Source organism: Orcinus orca, chromosome 14, assembly GCF_937001465.1.
Source record: "Orcinus orca chromosome 14, mOrcOrc1.1, whole genome shotgun sequence".
NCBI lineage: Eukaryota > Metazoa > Chordata > Mammalia > Artiodactyla > Delphinidae > Orcinus > Orcinus orca.
In genome coordinates, this window is record NC_064572.1 from 69105963 (window position 1) to 69124206 (window position 18244).

Here is an 18244-nt window from a genome sequence, read left to right on the forward strand (position 1 = left end):
CAAGCTATCTCCGTTTTTCCATCTGTGGCTTATTGAAAAGTACCCTCACACCCCCCCCAAAAAAGAGTTTGACTTCCTAAAGCTATGGGTGTTACCTTATATGGAAAAATGGATTTTGCAGATGTAATTAAGTTAAAGATCTTGAGATGCGGAGATTATACTGGATTATCCACATGGGTCTGATTTAACCACAAGAATCCTTACAAATCGGATGCAGGAGGTCAGAGTGAGTAATAGGAGACTGATGACAGAAATGACAGACTGGAGTAATGTAGTAATGAATGAAGGAATGCCAGCAGCCTCTAGAAGGGGAAGAGGCAAGACACAGATTTTCTCTTGGAGCCTCCAGAAGAGCCAGCTCTGTTGACACCTTGATTTTAGTCCTGTAAAACTCATTTCAGACTTTTGACCTCCAGAAGTGTAAGAAAAAAAATGTGCTGTTTTAAGTTGTGGCAATTTGTTACAGTAGTGATAGGAAACGAATGCACTATCCAGTAGGATGATTAGCACATCGTATGTGTTCAATAAATATTTAATGAATAAATTCACTGTAAACACAACACAAACAATAAAAGGATATCTATTAAATCATGTCATTTGAAAAGGTCTTAATCAATCAGTTCATAAGAAAAAAAGAAAATACCAATTTCAGAGCTATATTTTCTCCCTAGGAAATAAAATACATTTTAAAACTGTGGAAGTTAAATTATAATTCAGTTTCATCTGCCCATCAATTAGAGGTCAGGGTGGATTTTACTCTGGTGCTTAATTTATAAAACAGGAAAAATAAATCATGACAGATGAGAAGACACTGACTAGTTTTTCATTTTGTTTTCTTCTAATGGTACCACAACTCTCTAGGAAAATGTGACAATAGCTTCTGTGCCATGTTTATGAAACACACCTCAGCCCTAAGGAGCCAAAATTTGCACAAAGAAACGTTATTGTTGTCCAATGATGTGTCCCTCCCCACTCTCTTCTCTGCTTCCTGATTTAAATATCTGTTCAGGGCATACCCACACAAAACAATCGCCATGCTAAGGTGGCAAGTTGGAAAGAGTTACAAGGAACAGTTTCTGCTTTATAATTTATGAGATGTTCCTCATTCATCCACATGGAAACTCTGAACTCTTAAGTTCAAGTCATGTCAATTTCTAAGACTAGACCTGATCATATTTCAAAATAAAAATAGGATACCCTTAAACTAATCACAGGAGAAAATAAAAGAAAAAAGAGAAAAAAGAAATTAAAAGTATTTTATAAAATTTAAAAATATATAATGAAACCATAATTCTATCTTACAATCATGGGGTCACTGAGCTCATCTAATTCAACAAATCTGTATAATATATCTGCTAAGTATAGGTTATTGATCTAGATTTTCAAAAGTATCAAAGATGACTAAAATGCAGTTTCTAATCCTAAGAATTGTACACAATTGTGGAGAATCTAAGACAAGTGCAAGAACAGCTATAAGATAGGTTCATTATATAAATCCAGATGAGAAAGTTAACATTTAATTTGACCTAAATCGTGGAGAATATCCAGCGCAGGTAAGAGAATGTGTGAATGAGTCAAGGCAGATTTCATAGAAGAACTGGCATTGTAGACAGATCTGCAAGCTTGGGTAGGATTCAATAGCTGGAGATGATGAGGGCCAGTTCTTCATGTGAATGAAGAGCATAAGTGTGATATAAAGTTACTGCATCTGCCTCATGGCATCAGGTCTTTATTTTCTTTTAAATTTTATTTATCTATTTTTTATACATCAGGTTCTTATTAGTTATCTGTTTTATACATATTAGTTTATATATGTCAATCCCAACCTCCCAATTCATCCCGCCTCCATCACCCCCTCTCCGCTTTCCCCGCTTGGTGCCCACACGTTTGTTCTCTACATCTGTGTATATATTTCTGCACTGCAAACCGGTTCAGCTGTACCATTTTTATAGATTCGACATATATGCAGTAATATACAATTTTTTTAACATCTTTATTGCAGTATAATTGCTTTATAATGTTGTGTTAATTTCTGCTGTATAACAAAGTGAATCAGCTATATGTATACATATATCCGCGTATCCCCTCCCTCTTGCGTCTCCCTTCCACCCTCGCTATCCCACCCATCTAGGTGGTCATAAAGCACTGAGCTGATCACCCTGTGTGATGCAGCTGCTTCCCATTAGCTATAAATTTTACATTTGGTAGTGTACACATGTAAATGCTACTCTCTCACTTCGTCCCAGTTTAACCTTCCCCTTCCCATATCCTGAAGTCCATTCTCTACGTCTGTGTCTTTATTCCTGTCCTTTCCCTAGGTTCACCAGAACTTTTTTTTTTTTGATTCTATATATGTGTTAGCATATGGTATTTGTTTTTCTCTTTGTGACTTACTTCACTGTGTATGACAGACTCTAGGTCCATCCACCCCACTACAAATAACTCAATTTCATTTCTTTTTATGGCTGAGTAATATTCCATTACATATATGTACCACATCTTCTTTATCCATTCATCTGTCGATTGGACACTTAGTTGCTTCCATGTCCTGGCTATTGTAAATAGTGCTGCAATGAACATTGGGGTACATGACTCTTTTTGAATTATGGTTTTCTCAGGGTATATGCCCAGTAGTGGGATTGCTGGGTCGTATGGTAGTTCTATTTTTAGCTTTTTAAGGAACCTCCATACTGTTCTTCATAGTGGTTGCATCAATTCACATTCCCACCAACAGTGCAAGAGGGTTTCCTTTTCTCCACACCCTCTCCAGAATTTATTGTTTGTAGATTTTTTGATGGTAGCCATTATGACTGGTGTGAGGTGATACCACATGGCAGTTTTGATTTGCATTTCTCTAATGATTAGTGATGTTGAGCATCCTTCCATATGTTAGTTGACAATCTGTATATCTTCTTTGAAGAAATGTCTATTTAGATCTGCCCATTTTTGGATTGGGTTGTTTGTTTTTTTGATATTGAGCTGCATGGGCTGCTTATATATTTTGGAGATTAATCCCTTGTCAGTTGCTTCGTTTGCAAATATTTTCTCCCATTTTGAGGGTTGTCTTTTTGTCTGGTTTATGATGTCCTTTGCTGTGTAAACCTTTTAAGTTTCATTAGGTCCCATTTGTTTTTATTTCCATTTCACTAGGAGGTGGGTCAAAAAGGATCTTGCTGTGATTTATGTCATAGTGTTCTGCCTATGTTTTCCTCTAAGAGTTTGATAATGTCTGGCCTTACATTTATGTCTTTAATCCATTTTGAGTTTATTTTTGTGTATGGTGTTAGGAGGTGTTCTAATTTCATTCTTTTACATGTAGCTGCAGTTCTCCCAGCATCACTTATGGAAGAGGCTGTCCTTTCTCCATTGTATATTCTTGCCTCCTTTATCAAAGATAAGGTGACCATATGTGTGTGGATTTATCTCTGGGCTTTCTATCCTGTTCCATTGATCTATATTTCTGTTTTTGTGCCAGTTCCATACTGTCTTGATTACTGTAGCTCTGTAGTATAGTCTGAAGTCAGGAAGCCTGATTCCTCCAGCTCTGTTTTTCTTTCTTAAGATTGCTTTGGCTATTTGGGGTCTTCTGTTTTTCCATACAAATTGTGAAATTTTTTGTTCTAGGTCTGTGAATAATGTCACTAGTAGTTTCATAGGGATTCCACTGAATCTGTAGATTGCTTGGGTAGTATAGTCATTTTCACAATGTTGATTCTTCCAATCCAAGAACATGGTGTATCTCTCCATCTGTTTGTATCATCTTTAATTTCTTTCATCAGTGTCTTATAGTTTTCTGCATACAGGTCTTTTATCTCCTTAGGTAGGTTTATTCTTAGGTATTTTATTATTTTTCTTGCAATGGTAAATGGGAGTGTTTCCTTAATTTCTCTTTCAGATTTTTCATCATTAGTGTATAGGAATGCCAGAGATTTCTGTGCATTAATTTTGTATCCTGCTACTTTACCAAATTCATTGATTAGCTCTAGTAGTTTTCTGGTAGCATCTTTAGGATTCTCTGTGTATAGTACCATGTCATCTGCAAACAGTGACAGTTTTACTTCTTCTTTTCCAATTTGGGTTCCTTTTATTTCTTTTTCTTCTCTGATCGCTGTGGCTAACACCTCCCAAACTACATTGAATAACAGTGGTGAGAGTGGGCATCCTTGTCTTGTTTCTGATCTTAGAGGAAATGGTTTCAGATTTTCACCATTGAGAACGATGTTGACTGTGGGTTTGTCATATATGGCCTTTATTATGTTGAGGTAAGTTCCCTCTATGCCTACTTTTTGGACAGTTTTTACCATAAATGTGTGTTGAATTTTGTCAAAAGCTTTCTCTGCATCTATTGAGAGGATCACGTGGTTTTTCTTCTTCAATTTGTTAATATGGTGTATCACACTGATTGATTTGCATATATTGAAGAATCCTTGTATTCCTGGGATAAACCCCACTTGATAATGCTGTATGATCCTTTTAATGTGTTGTTGGATTCTGTTTGCTAGTATTTTGTTGAGGATTTTTGCACCTAGTTTCATCAGTTATGTTAGTCTGTAGTTTTCTTATTTTTGACATCTTTGTCTGTTTTTGGTATCAGGGTGATGGGGGCCTCATAGATTGAGTTTGGGGGTGTTCCTTCCTCTGCAATTTTTTGGAAGAGTTTGAGAAGGATGGGTGTTAGCTCTTCTCTAAATGTTTGATAGAATTCAGCTGTGAAGCCATCTGGTCCTGGAATTTTTTTTTTGTTGGAAGATTTTTAATCACAGTTTCAAATTCAGTGCTTGTGATTGGTCTGTACATATTTTCTATTTCTTCCTGGTTTGGTCTTGGAAAGTTAAACCTTTCTAAGAATTTGTCCACTTCTTCCAGATTGTCCATTTTATTGGCATAGAGTTGCTTGTAGTAGTCTCTTATGATGCTTTGTATTTCTCTGGTGTCCGTTGTTACTTCTCCTTTTTCATTTCTAATTTTATTGATTTGAGTCCTCTCCCTCTTCTTCTTGATGAGTCTGCCTAAAGGCTTATCAATTTTGTTTATCTTCTCAAAGAACCAGATTTTAGTCTTATTGACCTTTGCTATTGTTTTCTTTGTTTCTATTTCATTTATTTATGCTCTGATATTTATGATTTCTCTCCTTCTACTAAATTTGGGTTTTGTTTGTTCTTCTTTCTCTAGTTGCTTTAGGTATAAGGTTAGATTGTTTATTTGAGATTTTTCTTGTTTATTGAGGTTGGATTGTATTGTTATAAACCTCCCTCTTAGAACTGCTTTTGCTGCATCCCATAGGTTTTGGATCATTGTGCTTTCGTTGTAATTTGTCTCTAGGTATTCTTTGATTTCCTCTTTGATTTCTTCAGTGATCTCTTGGTTATTTAGTAAGGTATTGTTTACCTTCCATGTGTTTGTGTATTTTATGGTTTTTTTCCATGTAATTTATTTCTAATTTCATAGTGTTGTTGTTGGAAAAGATGCTTGATATGATTTCAATTTTCTTAAATTTACTGAGGCTTGATTTGTGACCCAAGATGTGATCTGTCCTGTAGAATGATCCATGTGCACTTGAGAAGAAAGTGTATTCTGCTGTTTTTGGATGGAATGTCCTATAAATATCAATTAAATCTATCTGGTCTATTGTGTCATTTAAAGCTTCTCTTTCCTTATTTATTTTCTGTCTGAGTGATCTGTCCATTGGTGAAAGTGGGGTGTTAAAATCCCCAACTATTATTGTGTTACTGTTGATTTCCTCTTTATGGCTGTTATCATTTGCCTTATGTATTGAGGTGCTCCTATGTTGGGTGTGTATATATTTATAATCGTTATATCTTCTTCTTGGACTGATCCCTTGATCATTATGTGGTGTCCTCCTTGTCTCTTGTAACATTCTTTATTTTAAAGTCCATTTTATCTGATATGAATATTGCTACTCCAGCTTTCTTTTGATTTCCATTTGCATGGAATATCTTTTTCCATCCCCTCTCTTTCAGTCTGTATGTGTCCCTAGGTCTGAAGTGGGTCTCGTTCAGACAGCATATATATGGGTCTTGTTTTTGTATCCATTCAGCAAGCCCATGTCTTTTGTTTGGAGCATTTAATGCATTCACATTTCAGGTAATTATCAATATGTATGTTCCTATTCCCATTTTCTGAATTGTTTTGGGTTTGTTTTTGTAGGTCCTTTTCTTCTCTTGTGTTTCCCACTTAGAGAAGTTCTGTTAACTTTTGCTTGTCTGTAAAGCTTTTGATGTCTCTGTCAAATCTGAATGAGATACTTGCTGGGTAGAGTAATCTTGGTTGTAGTTTCTTCCCTTTCATCACTTCAAATATATCGTGCCACTCCCTTCTGGCTTGTAGAGTTTCTGCTGAGAAATCAGCTGTTAATCTTATGGGAGTTCCCTTGTATGTTATTTGTCGTTTCTCCCTTGTTGCTTTTAATAATTTTTCTTTGTGTTTAATTTTTGTCAATTTGATTACTATGTGTCTCAGCGTCCTTCTCCTTGGGTTTATCCTGCCTGGACTCTCTGCACTTCCTGGACTTGGGTGGCTATTTCCTTTCACATGTTAGGGAAGTTTTTGACTATAATCTCTTCAAATATTTTCTCTGGTCCTTTCTCTCTCTCTTCTTCTGGGACCCCTATAATGAGAATATTGTTGTGTTTAATGTTGTCTCAGAAGTCTCTTAGTCTGTCTTCATTTCTTTTCATTCTTTTTTCTTTATTGTGTTCTGAGGTAGTGAATGCCACCATTCTGTCTTCCAGGTCACTTATCCGTTCTTCTGCCTCAGTTATTCTGCTACTGAATCCTTCTAGTGTATTTTTCATTTCAGTTATTGTATTGTTCATCTCTGTTTGTTTGTTCTGTAAGTCTTCTAGGTGTTCTTTAATTCTCTTAGGTCTTTGTTAAACACTTCTTGCATCTCCTTGATCTTTGCCTCCATTCTTTTTCCGAGGTCCTGGGTTATCTTCACTATCATTATTCTGAATTCTTTTTCTGGAAGGTTGCCTATGTCCACTTCATTTACTTGTTTTTTCTGGGGTTTTATCTTGTTCCTTCATCTGGCACATAGTCCTCTGCCTTTTCATTTTGTCTATCTTTCTGTGAATGTGGTTTTCGTTCCAGAGTCTGCACGATTGTAGTTCTTCTTGCTTCTGCTGTCTGCCCTCTGGTGGATGAGGCTATCTAAGAGGCTTCTTCAAGCTTCCTGATGGGAGGGACTGGTTGTGGGTAGAGTTGGGTGTTTCTCTGTTGAGCAGAGCTCGGTAAAACTTTAATCCATTTGTCTGCTGATGGGTGGGGCTGAGTTCCCTCCCTCTTGGTTGTTTGGCCTGAAGCAGCCCAGCACCAGAGCCCAGAGGCTCCTTGGTGGGGCTAATGACAGTCTCTGGGAGGGCTCACGCCAAGGAGTACTTCCCAGAACTTCTGCTGCCAGTATCCTTGTCCCTGTGGTGAGCCAGAGCCACTCCCTGCCTCTGCAAGAGACCCTGCAACACTAGCCGGTAGGTCTGGTTCAGTCTCCTATGGGGTCACTGCTCCTTCCCTCTGGGTCCTAATGCACACAGTACTATGTGTGTGCCCTCCAAGAGTGGAGTCTCTGTTTCCCCCAGTCCTGTCGAAGTTCTGCAATCAAATCCCTCTAGCCTTCCAAGTCTGATTCTCTGGGAATTCCTCCTCCCATTGCCAGACCCCCAGGTTGGGAAGCCTGACGTGGGGCTCAGAACCTGTACTCCAGAGGGTGGACTTCTGTGGTATAATTTTTCTCCAGTTTGTGAGTCACCCACCCAGTGGTTATGGGATTTGATTTTATTGTGATTGCGCCCCTCCTACTGTCTCACTGAGGCTTCTCCTTTTTCTTTGGATGTGGGGTATCTTTTTTGGTGAGTTCCAGTGTCTTCCTGTCAATGATTCTTCAGCAGTTAGTTGTGATTCCAGTCCTCTTGCAAGAGGGAGTGAGTGCAGGTCCTTGTACTCTGCCATCTTGAACCAATCTAGGTGTTTATTTCCTTAGTAAAAATAACCCAATTTTTTCTGTGGAAGCACCTGTCCTACTTTCATGCTTTTTAAATCCATATGACTTCACACACAGCCTTGCTCCAGGAGTGTATGCAAACCCAGGCATGTGATCTAGGCCCATAGTTTATATTATCCTCTCCATAATGGTTGGCTCAGGTCCAATCAGAACTAATCCTGAAAATGTATGCTTCTTTGCCACTGGATTTGAACATGGAAATACAGAGGCCTAAAAAATCTTACAGAATTTCTGCCATGCATAGACCTGAGACTTGACTCAATCTAGAGTCATAAAATGGAGAAATTGAGACCTGATGGCATCCTTTGATCCCCTAGTTTAAACATCATCTGAAGCTAGCCACAATAGTCTCTTCCATTACTTGGGTCAGGAAAATTGTTCTTTGGACCAAGATTTTTTTTAAATTTTTGTATCTGAAAATCTGGTTTTAGTCAGATTTTAAGTCATTTATAACAAATGATCTAATTGATTATTGAACAAATGTATAAAGCTGGGGAAACACTGAGGTTTCAGTGAAAACTGGTTAGAGAAGAAAAAAATCTCTGGAGAACAAAAAGGTATCTGCAATTTATATTTTTATCTAGTGTGAGCCCACACTTCACATTCCTATGAAAAACCATCTAGAAGAAAACTCTTTCATGATTAGAGATAGATGAAAAAGAATTTGCTACTTTTCCTACTACCTAGAAGGTATAATCTAATGCCATCCTGTTGAATCTGGTATTAGTGACTTGCTTGACCAAATGTATATGGAGAAGTAATAGTCTGAGGTATCTGATGCTAGGTCATTAGAAGCCTTGTAGCTTCCATGTATGTCTCTTAAAAAACTCCTAAGAGTGTTGAGCCAGCAAGTAAGAAATTCAAACCTGAAACCTCCATAATGAGGAAGCAACATACAAATGCTTAGCTTGAGATTCCCATGTGAGCCCAGAATTCCAGCCATCCACATCCAGGTACAAAGGATGTGAATGAAGCCATTTTCGACCCTCCAGAACAACTCATTCTGCAGATGAATACAATCCATTGACTACATTAATTCTATGAGAATAGAAGTATTACATAGCCCAAGCCTTGCCAAAAGCCCTGAACTACAATATTTACAATTTAAGCAATTATGTGTTGGAGTAGTTTGTTACACAACAATAGCTTATTGGAATAGAATTTGGTACCTAGAATCGGGGTGCTGCTGTAACAAAATTTTATGTAATGTGGCAATGATACTGGACTGGGTGGTAGACAAGTTGAAAAAAGCTCAGGCAGACTGATGATGGAGGCTTGAAGGACAGGGAAGAAATCAGTACTGGAGTGTGGATAAAAATCACCCCTGTAATGTGGCGGGGTGGCAGAAAGTTTGGCAAAAACATTGTCACCTGGGTAAAATGGAAAATATAAAATGTACATAATGAACTGGTGGTTTGGCTAAGAAGATCTCTAGGCAAATCACTGACAGTGCCATCTGGTCTCTTTCAGTGACCGATGATAAGATATGGATATCTATCTATCTATCTATCTATCTATCTTTCGATCTTGAATATAGACAAAGAACTATTTTGATTGCAGGCAACATTTATATGAAATATAAATGAGCCAGGATTTTCTGGATTCACAAATAAAACTATTTTTCATTACCAGCCTATCCAAAAGCCAAATTCCTCTCTCAAAGTAAAAAATGTCATGAGGATAAATAACATTTAAAAGGTTTAAAACCAAAGCCTTTTGTTAAGATTTCAAAAGAACTTAAAACCATGCTTCATAGACCTCTTAACAAGATAAAGAGGCTTTTAAGCATCTTAAGAGTGTTGTCTTCCACATTCTGGCTCTCAGCCCAAGCAGAAAGGAACCTGTCTTGAAAAGATTTGCAGGTGTGACTTCTTCTAATAAACTGAACACCAAAACATTAAGAAGAACCCCATGAAGATTTTAAGAGAATTGCAATTAAGAAAAAAAAATGATTCAGAGAATGGAACTGGGGATGTGAAGGTAGATCCAAGAGTTGCAGAGAATGATTCTCAGGTGGCAGAAGTGAACCCTAATCAAGGAACAAACATCATGTTCTCAGCTCAGGCAGGGACTATGGTCCAATGACTGCTCTTTGCCTCTTATTGCACTCTTTTTTAACAGGATGCTCTATTTCAGCTCTTATTATTTGAATGAGTCTAAAATTCTTTTTCCTCCCATCAAGAAGGCCCAGTTGCATTGGTCAGAGCTGTGGCTGAAGACGGGGAAAAAGGTTTTTTGGAATCAGAAGCCCTGTTCTTCTATCTCAACTCCACCACTTACCAGTTCTATAAGTTAGAGAAACATTTAAAATACTTGAGCATTAGTTGCTTACTGAAAGGGGAATGACGAGTCCTATCTTGTTATTTGAATTTCCATCACTTTTTCTCTACTTCATGAGACTTAAGGACCAATGTAAATGCTTTGGTGATTGATAAATCACAATAGTGAATCTTAGTGACTCACCTTACCCTTACTTATTTTAGAATGACTGAAGAAATCTAGCCTATTGCTATGAAGTTTAGTTTTAATAACCTACTAAATCTACAGGATAAGAGAGAATTTGAGAGAATATGCAGACTCTGCCATTAATATAAACACAATTTTCCTTGGATGGGCAACTTTCCTTGGTGCAGAGAAAATCTGTGGCCTTTTGAGGAGGGTTGCTGGAATTTATGTATTGCTAGCTGGTACTTTTTGATAAAGCAAACTGAATGTTGCCAACAGAACTATGAGTTCTTATTAAGAACAGCCCAGTGAAAAACTTTAAAAATAGGTTTCTTAGGCTAAATAACTTTAGGAATCAATGCATATATTACACTTTTTTCTTGAAGAGCCGTCATGAGCACAAACACTTTAAATTCAATGAGAAGTCTTGCTACATGCATTTTTAACTTAGAGGGAACCTGGAAACTATTAATAACACAAATGAACTTATTTACAAAACAGAAGCAGACTCACAGACATGAAAAACAAATTTATGATTCCCCAAGGTGGGGGGTGGCGGGGATAAATTAGGAGTATGGGCTTAGCAGATACACACCATTATATATAAAATAGATAAACAAAAAGGATTTTCTGTCTAGCACGGGGAACTATATTCAGTATCTTGTAATAATTTATAATGGAGAAGAATCTGAAAAAAATGTATATATAACTGAATCACTTTGCTGTACACCTGAAACTAACACAATATTGTAAATCAACTATACTTCAACTTAAAAAATAATATGAATAAAACTTTTCATCTAAAACAAAATTGCACCCATACTTGGCTATGGTATATAGTTTTTGAGTGGGATTTTAGAAGGATGAAACCATACTCTAGAACAGTGCTGGTCAATAGAATTTTGTGAGATGATGAAAATGTTCTATACTTCTCTTGTCTAAAATGGCAAGCAGTATTCACATGTGGGTACCAAGCCCTTGAAATGTGGCTAGTGCAACTACAGAACTGAATTTATATATATATGTGTGTGTATATATAAAAACCTATACTTAAATGCCAGCTAGTGTTTCTAGGGTTGAACAACACACAGAAAAGGGAAGGAGGAATTAAGTTAAGCTTCCTTATTCTGCTTCCTTAGCTGTTCTACCTCACTCCTGCCATCCTCACCATGATTAAATGGCATCACTCATTAAATGAGTGCTAAAGGAACAGGCTAAAAAAGTGATTATCTGTTTCTAAACCTGTCTATATATGCCTTTGCTGCAGTAGTAAAATAATAAGTTTTGATTTTAAATCCTTCTTCCCTAGTGGCTGCTGATCTAAGGATCCACTTTTAGAGGGGGTGGAGTGTAGGGGTAGCACTTACTAATCAGTATATTAACCAATTACTAGTAACATTTTGAAATTCAAATTGTTTTGTAGGAAACTGATTAATCCCGTCAAGTTATTTCCCCACATCAATTTATTTATTAACTAAATAAAACATAAACATGGTAGTTCCTTTCTTATATGTAAATATGTATTCATTTCTTTTACATAAACATATTTATAATATGAAGCAATGAACTGTACCCTGCAATTAATAACAATTAAATATGAAATTCAGCATTTTATTACAATCTAAGTTATAACGTTTGACTCTTTCCCCTACTGATTGAGACTGTAGATAGTTTTCGATTTTGTTTGTTCATTTGTTTGCCCTGAGTACACATTGACATTAGCCATCTGATGTTAGCTTGCAACTTTTCAGGTTTGTCTGTGTTTATAGAATTTATAAGATTGCTGTTGCCTTCTGTGAATGTGTCAGGACAATATTTTGCTGTCTTCCATACCTAATTAGGGAAATATAATCCCTAGCTCTTCTCTTCTCCCAAACCGCAGTCCAGTCAAGAGAAGTTTATCCCCTGAAGTGGGCATGATATTATTCTTGTCTGCAAACAGAGTTATTTTAAACCACAACTGAGAGCTGTGTCTCTTATATCACTATCACAGTCTCGTCTTAGGGAAAGCTATTTTCTCCAAAGACAAGCATCTTTAGATATTATGGTTGACAGCAACCTAACTCTAAAACCAGCTGTAACCAGTGGCCTGTGGCTGATTAACTATTGGACTACTGGGGCAAGGCATGTTGTATGTTAAATTCTACTTTATAGACAAAGAGGAGGGATGGGAAGAGAGAGAGAGAGAGCGAGAGAGAGAGAGCGAGAGAGAGAGAGAGAGAGACTGACTGACTGCTTCTACCATTCTTTGTGTGATGTTGTATTTCAGGATGAGAGGAAAATTCAAACTACACCCATGAGTGAGATCTTCTGGTTTGATCTTGACCAAGGTTACTCCTTGATAGAAGTTTTCTTAGAGTTTAAAGGGAGGACAGAATCTTATAAAATTAAGACAGTGTCACACTGAAAGTATTTGCCACTAAATTGAATTCATTAACTCTTCCTCATGTATTGTTCTAGTTACTGACCATACAGCCACAAGCAAGAAAGATGAGCTTACTGCTTTGATAAGTTTGCATTCTAGAAGAAGAATTAAAAACAGGCACATGATCTAAGTTTGTTACCACATTACCTCATTTTTATGAAGTAATTTCTGAATCAGTTATTTTTTGCTATGTAACCAACTATACTAAAATTTGCTAGCTTAAAACAACGACCTTTTTTTAGCTCACAATAATGGGAGTCAGTTGGGAGTTCTCTGGTTGATTTCAGCTGGACTTACTATAAGTTTGTAGTCTAAGAAAACAATCACATTTACCATTTCATCAAAACGAATAAAATACCTCGGAATAAACCTATGCAAGGAGGCAAAAGAGCTGTACTCTGAAAACTATAAGACACTGATGAAAGAAGTTGAAGATGACACAAACAGATGGAAAGATATACCATGTTCTTGGATTAGAAGAATCAATATTGTTAAAATGGCCATACTACCCAAGGCAATCTACAGATTCAATGAAATCCCCATCAAACTACCAATGGCATTTTTCACAGAAGTGAAACAAAAAATTTTTAAATTTGTGTAGAAACACAAAAGTCCCTAAATAGCCAAAACAATATTGAGAAAGAAGAACGGAGCTGGAGGAATGAGGCTCCCTGACTTCAGATTATACTAAAAAGCTACAGTAATCAAAGCAGTATGGTACTGACACAAAAACAGACACAAAGATCAATGGAAGAGGATAGAAAGCCCAGAAATAAACCTATGCACTTATGGTTAATTAAAGTACTACAAAGGAGGCAAGAATATACAATGAAGAAAAGACAGTCTTCTCAATAAGTGCTGGGAAAACTGGGCAGCTATATGCAAAAAAATGAAATTAGGACATTCTCTAATACTATATACAAAAATAAACTAAAAATGGATTAAACACCTAAATGTAAGACTGGATACTATCAAACTCCTAGAGGAAGACATAGGCAGAACGCTCTGACATAAATTGCAGCAAGATCTTTTTGGACCTGTCTCCTAGAGTAATGTAAATAAAAACAAACAAATTTGACCTAATTAAACTTAAAAACTTTTGCATAGCAAAGGAACCCATAAACACAATGAAAAGACAACCTGTGGAATGGGAGAAAATATTTGCAACAATGCTACTGACAATGGATTAATTTACAAAATATACAAACAGCCCATACAATTCAGTATAAACTCAATCAAAAAATAGGCAGAAGACCTAAATAGACATTTCTCCAAAGATGACATACGAATGGTCAACAGGCACATGAAAAAATGCTCAACATCACTAATTATTAGAGAAATGCAAATCAAAACTACAATGAAGTATCACCTCATACTGGTTAGAATGGCCATCATCAAAAAGTCTACAAATAACAAATGCTGGAGAGAGTGTGGAGAAAAGGGAACCCTGCAACACTGTTGGCGGGAATGTAAATTGGTACAGCCACTATGGATAACAGTATAGAGGGTCCTTAACAAACTAAAAACAGAGCTACCATATGATCCAGCAATCCCACTCTTGGGCATATATCTGGATAAAACTCTAATTCAAAAAGATACAGGCACCCCAATGTTCACAGCAGCATTATTTACAATAGTCAAGACATGGAAGCAACCTAAATGTCCATTGACAGATGAATGGATAAAGAAGATGTGATATATATCACACTATGGCACACTACTCAACCATAAAAAGAATGAAATAATGCCATTTGCAGCAACATGGATGGACCTAGAGGTTATCATACTAAGTAAAGTAAATCAGACAGAGAAAGACAAATATTATATGATATCACTTACATGTGGAATCTTGAAAAATGATACTAATGAACTATTTACAAAACAGAAATAGATTCACGGACATAGAAAACAAAGTTATGGCTACCAAAAGGGAAAAGGGGGGTAGGGTTGAATTGGGAGGTAGGGTTGAATTCAGTTTCTTCACACAAGGGTGCAGGAATCCAAAAGCAGCAACAGCTGGAGCTGCAAGGCATCCTGAAGCCTTGGCCAGAAACCTGCACAAGGTAACCTTTGCCATAGGCAAGTCAAAATACCACAGCACAGCAGACCGGGTTGGGGATTCAAACCCTATCTTTAACTCAGAGGTATTGCAAAGTATTGTGACCATTTTATAATCTACTACAGTCTCTTTTGCAGATTTTTCAGCATTTTGAAACCACTATTTATTACTAATTATTATTTCTATTGGCTCTCAAATGCTGAAGCTATTTTTAAATTAAGGAAAAATGAAAACATTAAATTATGTTTTTGTTGGGCAATATGTGCACAAGAGATGAAACAAGCAGGCAAATGCCCAAATGGCACACAATCATTTCCAGGCAGATTAAGAAAACTTCAGCAGGTGCTATTTTTAAAACTAAGATGCTCTTCTGTGGCACCAGACAGTGTTGCTCTGGGGATATCTTCCAATAAAGAATATTTCCAGCAGAAAAGGAATTTCAACCAATGTGACTTTGTCCCTAGAGAAAAGGTACTCCAGGAGCTAGGGGGCCGTAAGGACCCTGCAGTTACTGCTCTCTGTTTAACTCTGTTAATGCATCCACAAGGAAGGGAATGCATACACATCACAATATGTAATATTTGTATGACACTTTGGAGCAGCACTTCAGGAACATTTAACAACATAAGTTTTATTGACTATAGCTTGGCTTCCATAGTGTATTCCCTGACAGAAATCCCATAATCAGCCACTGTTTAGGAAGAAAATTTTATTTAGTTAGCCTCTAGCAACGGGGCCTCCTACCACAGTTCTGGGAAACCTAAAAATTCTGAAATTTATGTAACAGGGTGAGATGATCTGGAAGAATAAGAAAAAGAAGGGCTTTTTAAGTGTTTTTAAACCATCTCATGACCCCATGTTAAGAGGTCCAGCTCTCTCATCTCACACGAACAAGGAGTTTCATCTTTTGAGGAATGCTTTACAGATGGTGGGACAGATTTTCCTAATAGTCATGTAAAAAGTAGTCAAATTATGTGCATAAATTTAATGGAACTCTACAATATCATGGTCAGAATAGGCAAATAGTCTTATCTATCATGTAGTTCCACCCCTACCTGATGCCTGCCTTCTTGTTATAAGATCCACATTGTGTAATCATTTGGGGAGTGCCAAATGACTCCAATGATTGGGGAACTCTCTGATTTTATATTTTAAAAGTGCTAAACTTTTCCACTTATGAGTGTATGTAATTTTAAAAACAAATGTCTACTATTTAGCAGTCACTCAGCTAGCAAGGGAAACATAATAGTGATCAAGGGATATGTAATTCCTACCCTAGAGAAGCAGGAATATATTGAGAGATAACACAGCATGTTTCCTTATTTGGAACTGTACTCTCCTGACTCAAATCACACTCACTGCTCTGGGATAACACTCTTAACATCAAACACAATAAACACAATTTTTCCCCCATTGAGCATATAAGTAAGGAATTGAAGACAACTAGTAAGTCCCACTTGTAAGTTAAAATTTTTCATTGACATTCACTTCTTTATTCATTAATCCATAAGTCAATTTCTGATCTTTAGTGTGTGGGCATTTTGGACCCTGGGGATACAACAGATAAGAAATGTAGGGGAGTGAAAAATATTCCTTGACCCTCTTAAGGTTCCTGGCTGGGTCTGAAAATTAAACTGAAGAAGACAGACTAATAGGAGAAAAGCATATACATTTATGTAATATAAGTTTTCTGTGACAAGGGAGCCTTCATAAGGAAATAAAGACCTGAAGAAATGGTTAAAGTGGAGTGGTTTTATGCTCAGTTTGATGAAGAGTGGACAGTTGTGGAGAAATATGATAGGACAAAGAGTATGAACTAAGTATTGTACAGTGGGAGGAACTTAACAAGGTCTGTTCTGTGGGTTCTTCTCAGTGTCCATCAGTCTTGGAGATAAGGATGTTTTTTTCCTCCTAGTATGGGGAGGGCACCTGTCACATGAGGGTCTTATGACCTGCTTCAGGGAAGAATGGCAGAGAGAAAGGTCAGAAAGACCTCCTTGCTTCTGCCATTTTCTCCAACTACTACAGTTTAAAATATTCAATACGGCAAGATGTCATATCCTGAACTCCATCAGAACATACACACAATTTCCTCCTTCAAGCTGTGCTGCCAACCATTCTTGCATATACCATTGCTCTAGGTGGAAGAACACTCATCCAAATATCTCTTCATTTTCTGTTTGAAATACTGACCACAGCACTATATTAAAAGTTTATTTACATTAGTGTTTCTTAGCCTAGGGACAATTTTGCCCCCCCGCAGGGTATTTGGCAATGTCTGGAGACAATTTTTGGTTGTCATAGCTGTGGAGGAGAGATGCTACTAGCATCTACTGTTAGGAAACCAAGAATGCTGCTAAACATACTATAATGCATAGGACAGCATCCCACAACCAAGAATTATCAGTCCTAAGATGTCAATAGTGCTAAAGTTAAGAAACCCTGATTCACATTAAAAGGTATGTAGCATAAGCTCTTCTTTGAGGAATTTATATTCTGGGTATGGAATCATATGTCTATCTAGTCCACTTGTCATTAACCTACTAAGATAATGAGTTATATAAAATACACCAGGTTTATATATCTTCCTTTACCAGAACTACAGATAATACCTGAAAATACGGAAAAATATCTTTGTGATGAGGTTTAATTGATAAAATACGGTGCAACACATTTGTCCAATAATGAATATTTACTGTAGCCTCTGTCAAAAGGATGTTTCCTTCAAACACTCACTTTATATAGCCTATCCACTTTACTAAAAACAGACGGAACTTCATTATTATTTTTTTTTAATCTGGCTCCTTAATTAATTAATTTATTTATTTATTTTTGGCTGTGTTGGGTCTTCGTTTCTGTGCGAGGGCTTTCTCTAGTTGTGGCAAGCGGGAGCCACACTCTTCATTGTGGTGCACAGGCCTCTCACTATCGCGGCCTCTCTTGTTGCGGAGAACAGGTTCCAGACACGCAGGCTCAGTAGTTGTGGCTCACGGGCCTAGTTGCTCCGCGGCATGTGGGATCTTCCCAGACCAGGGATCGAACCCGTATCTCCTGCATTAGCAGGCAGATTCTCAACAACTGCACCACCAGGGAAGCCTGGAACTTTATTCTTTATCCTACTTCTTTTGAAGATAAAGCGTTAAGGTGCAATTTATTCTGTACGAGACCTCTTCATTTTCCTGAGATGCTACTGCAGACATTAAGCTTGCAAGCACGAGGAAAACCCTCTCAACAATGACCTCATCAAGCTACCTACTCACCTCTCTGATGCTGGCCGAACCTCAGGTTTGTTATT

General features: G+C 37.2%; 1 long non-coding RNA gene across 1 annotated transcript in view; it reads right to left on the reverse strand.

Moving 5' to 3' along the window:
- Positions 1-2542: 2542 nt before the first annotated feature.
- The window catches only part of LOC125961006 (uncharacterized), an 807507-nt gene continuing 791805 nt past the window's right edge, over positions 2543-18244 (reverse strand). The window contains exon 3 of the long non-coding RNA XR_007471298.1: positions 2543-2683. This is a non-coding gene — a long non-coding RNA (uncharacterized LOC125961006). The remainder of the gene's footprint in view (positions 2684-18244) is intronic.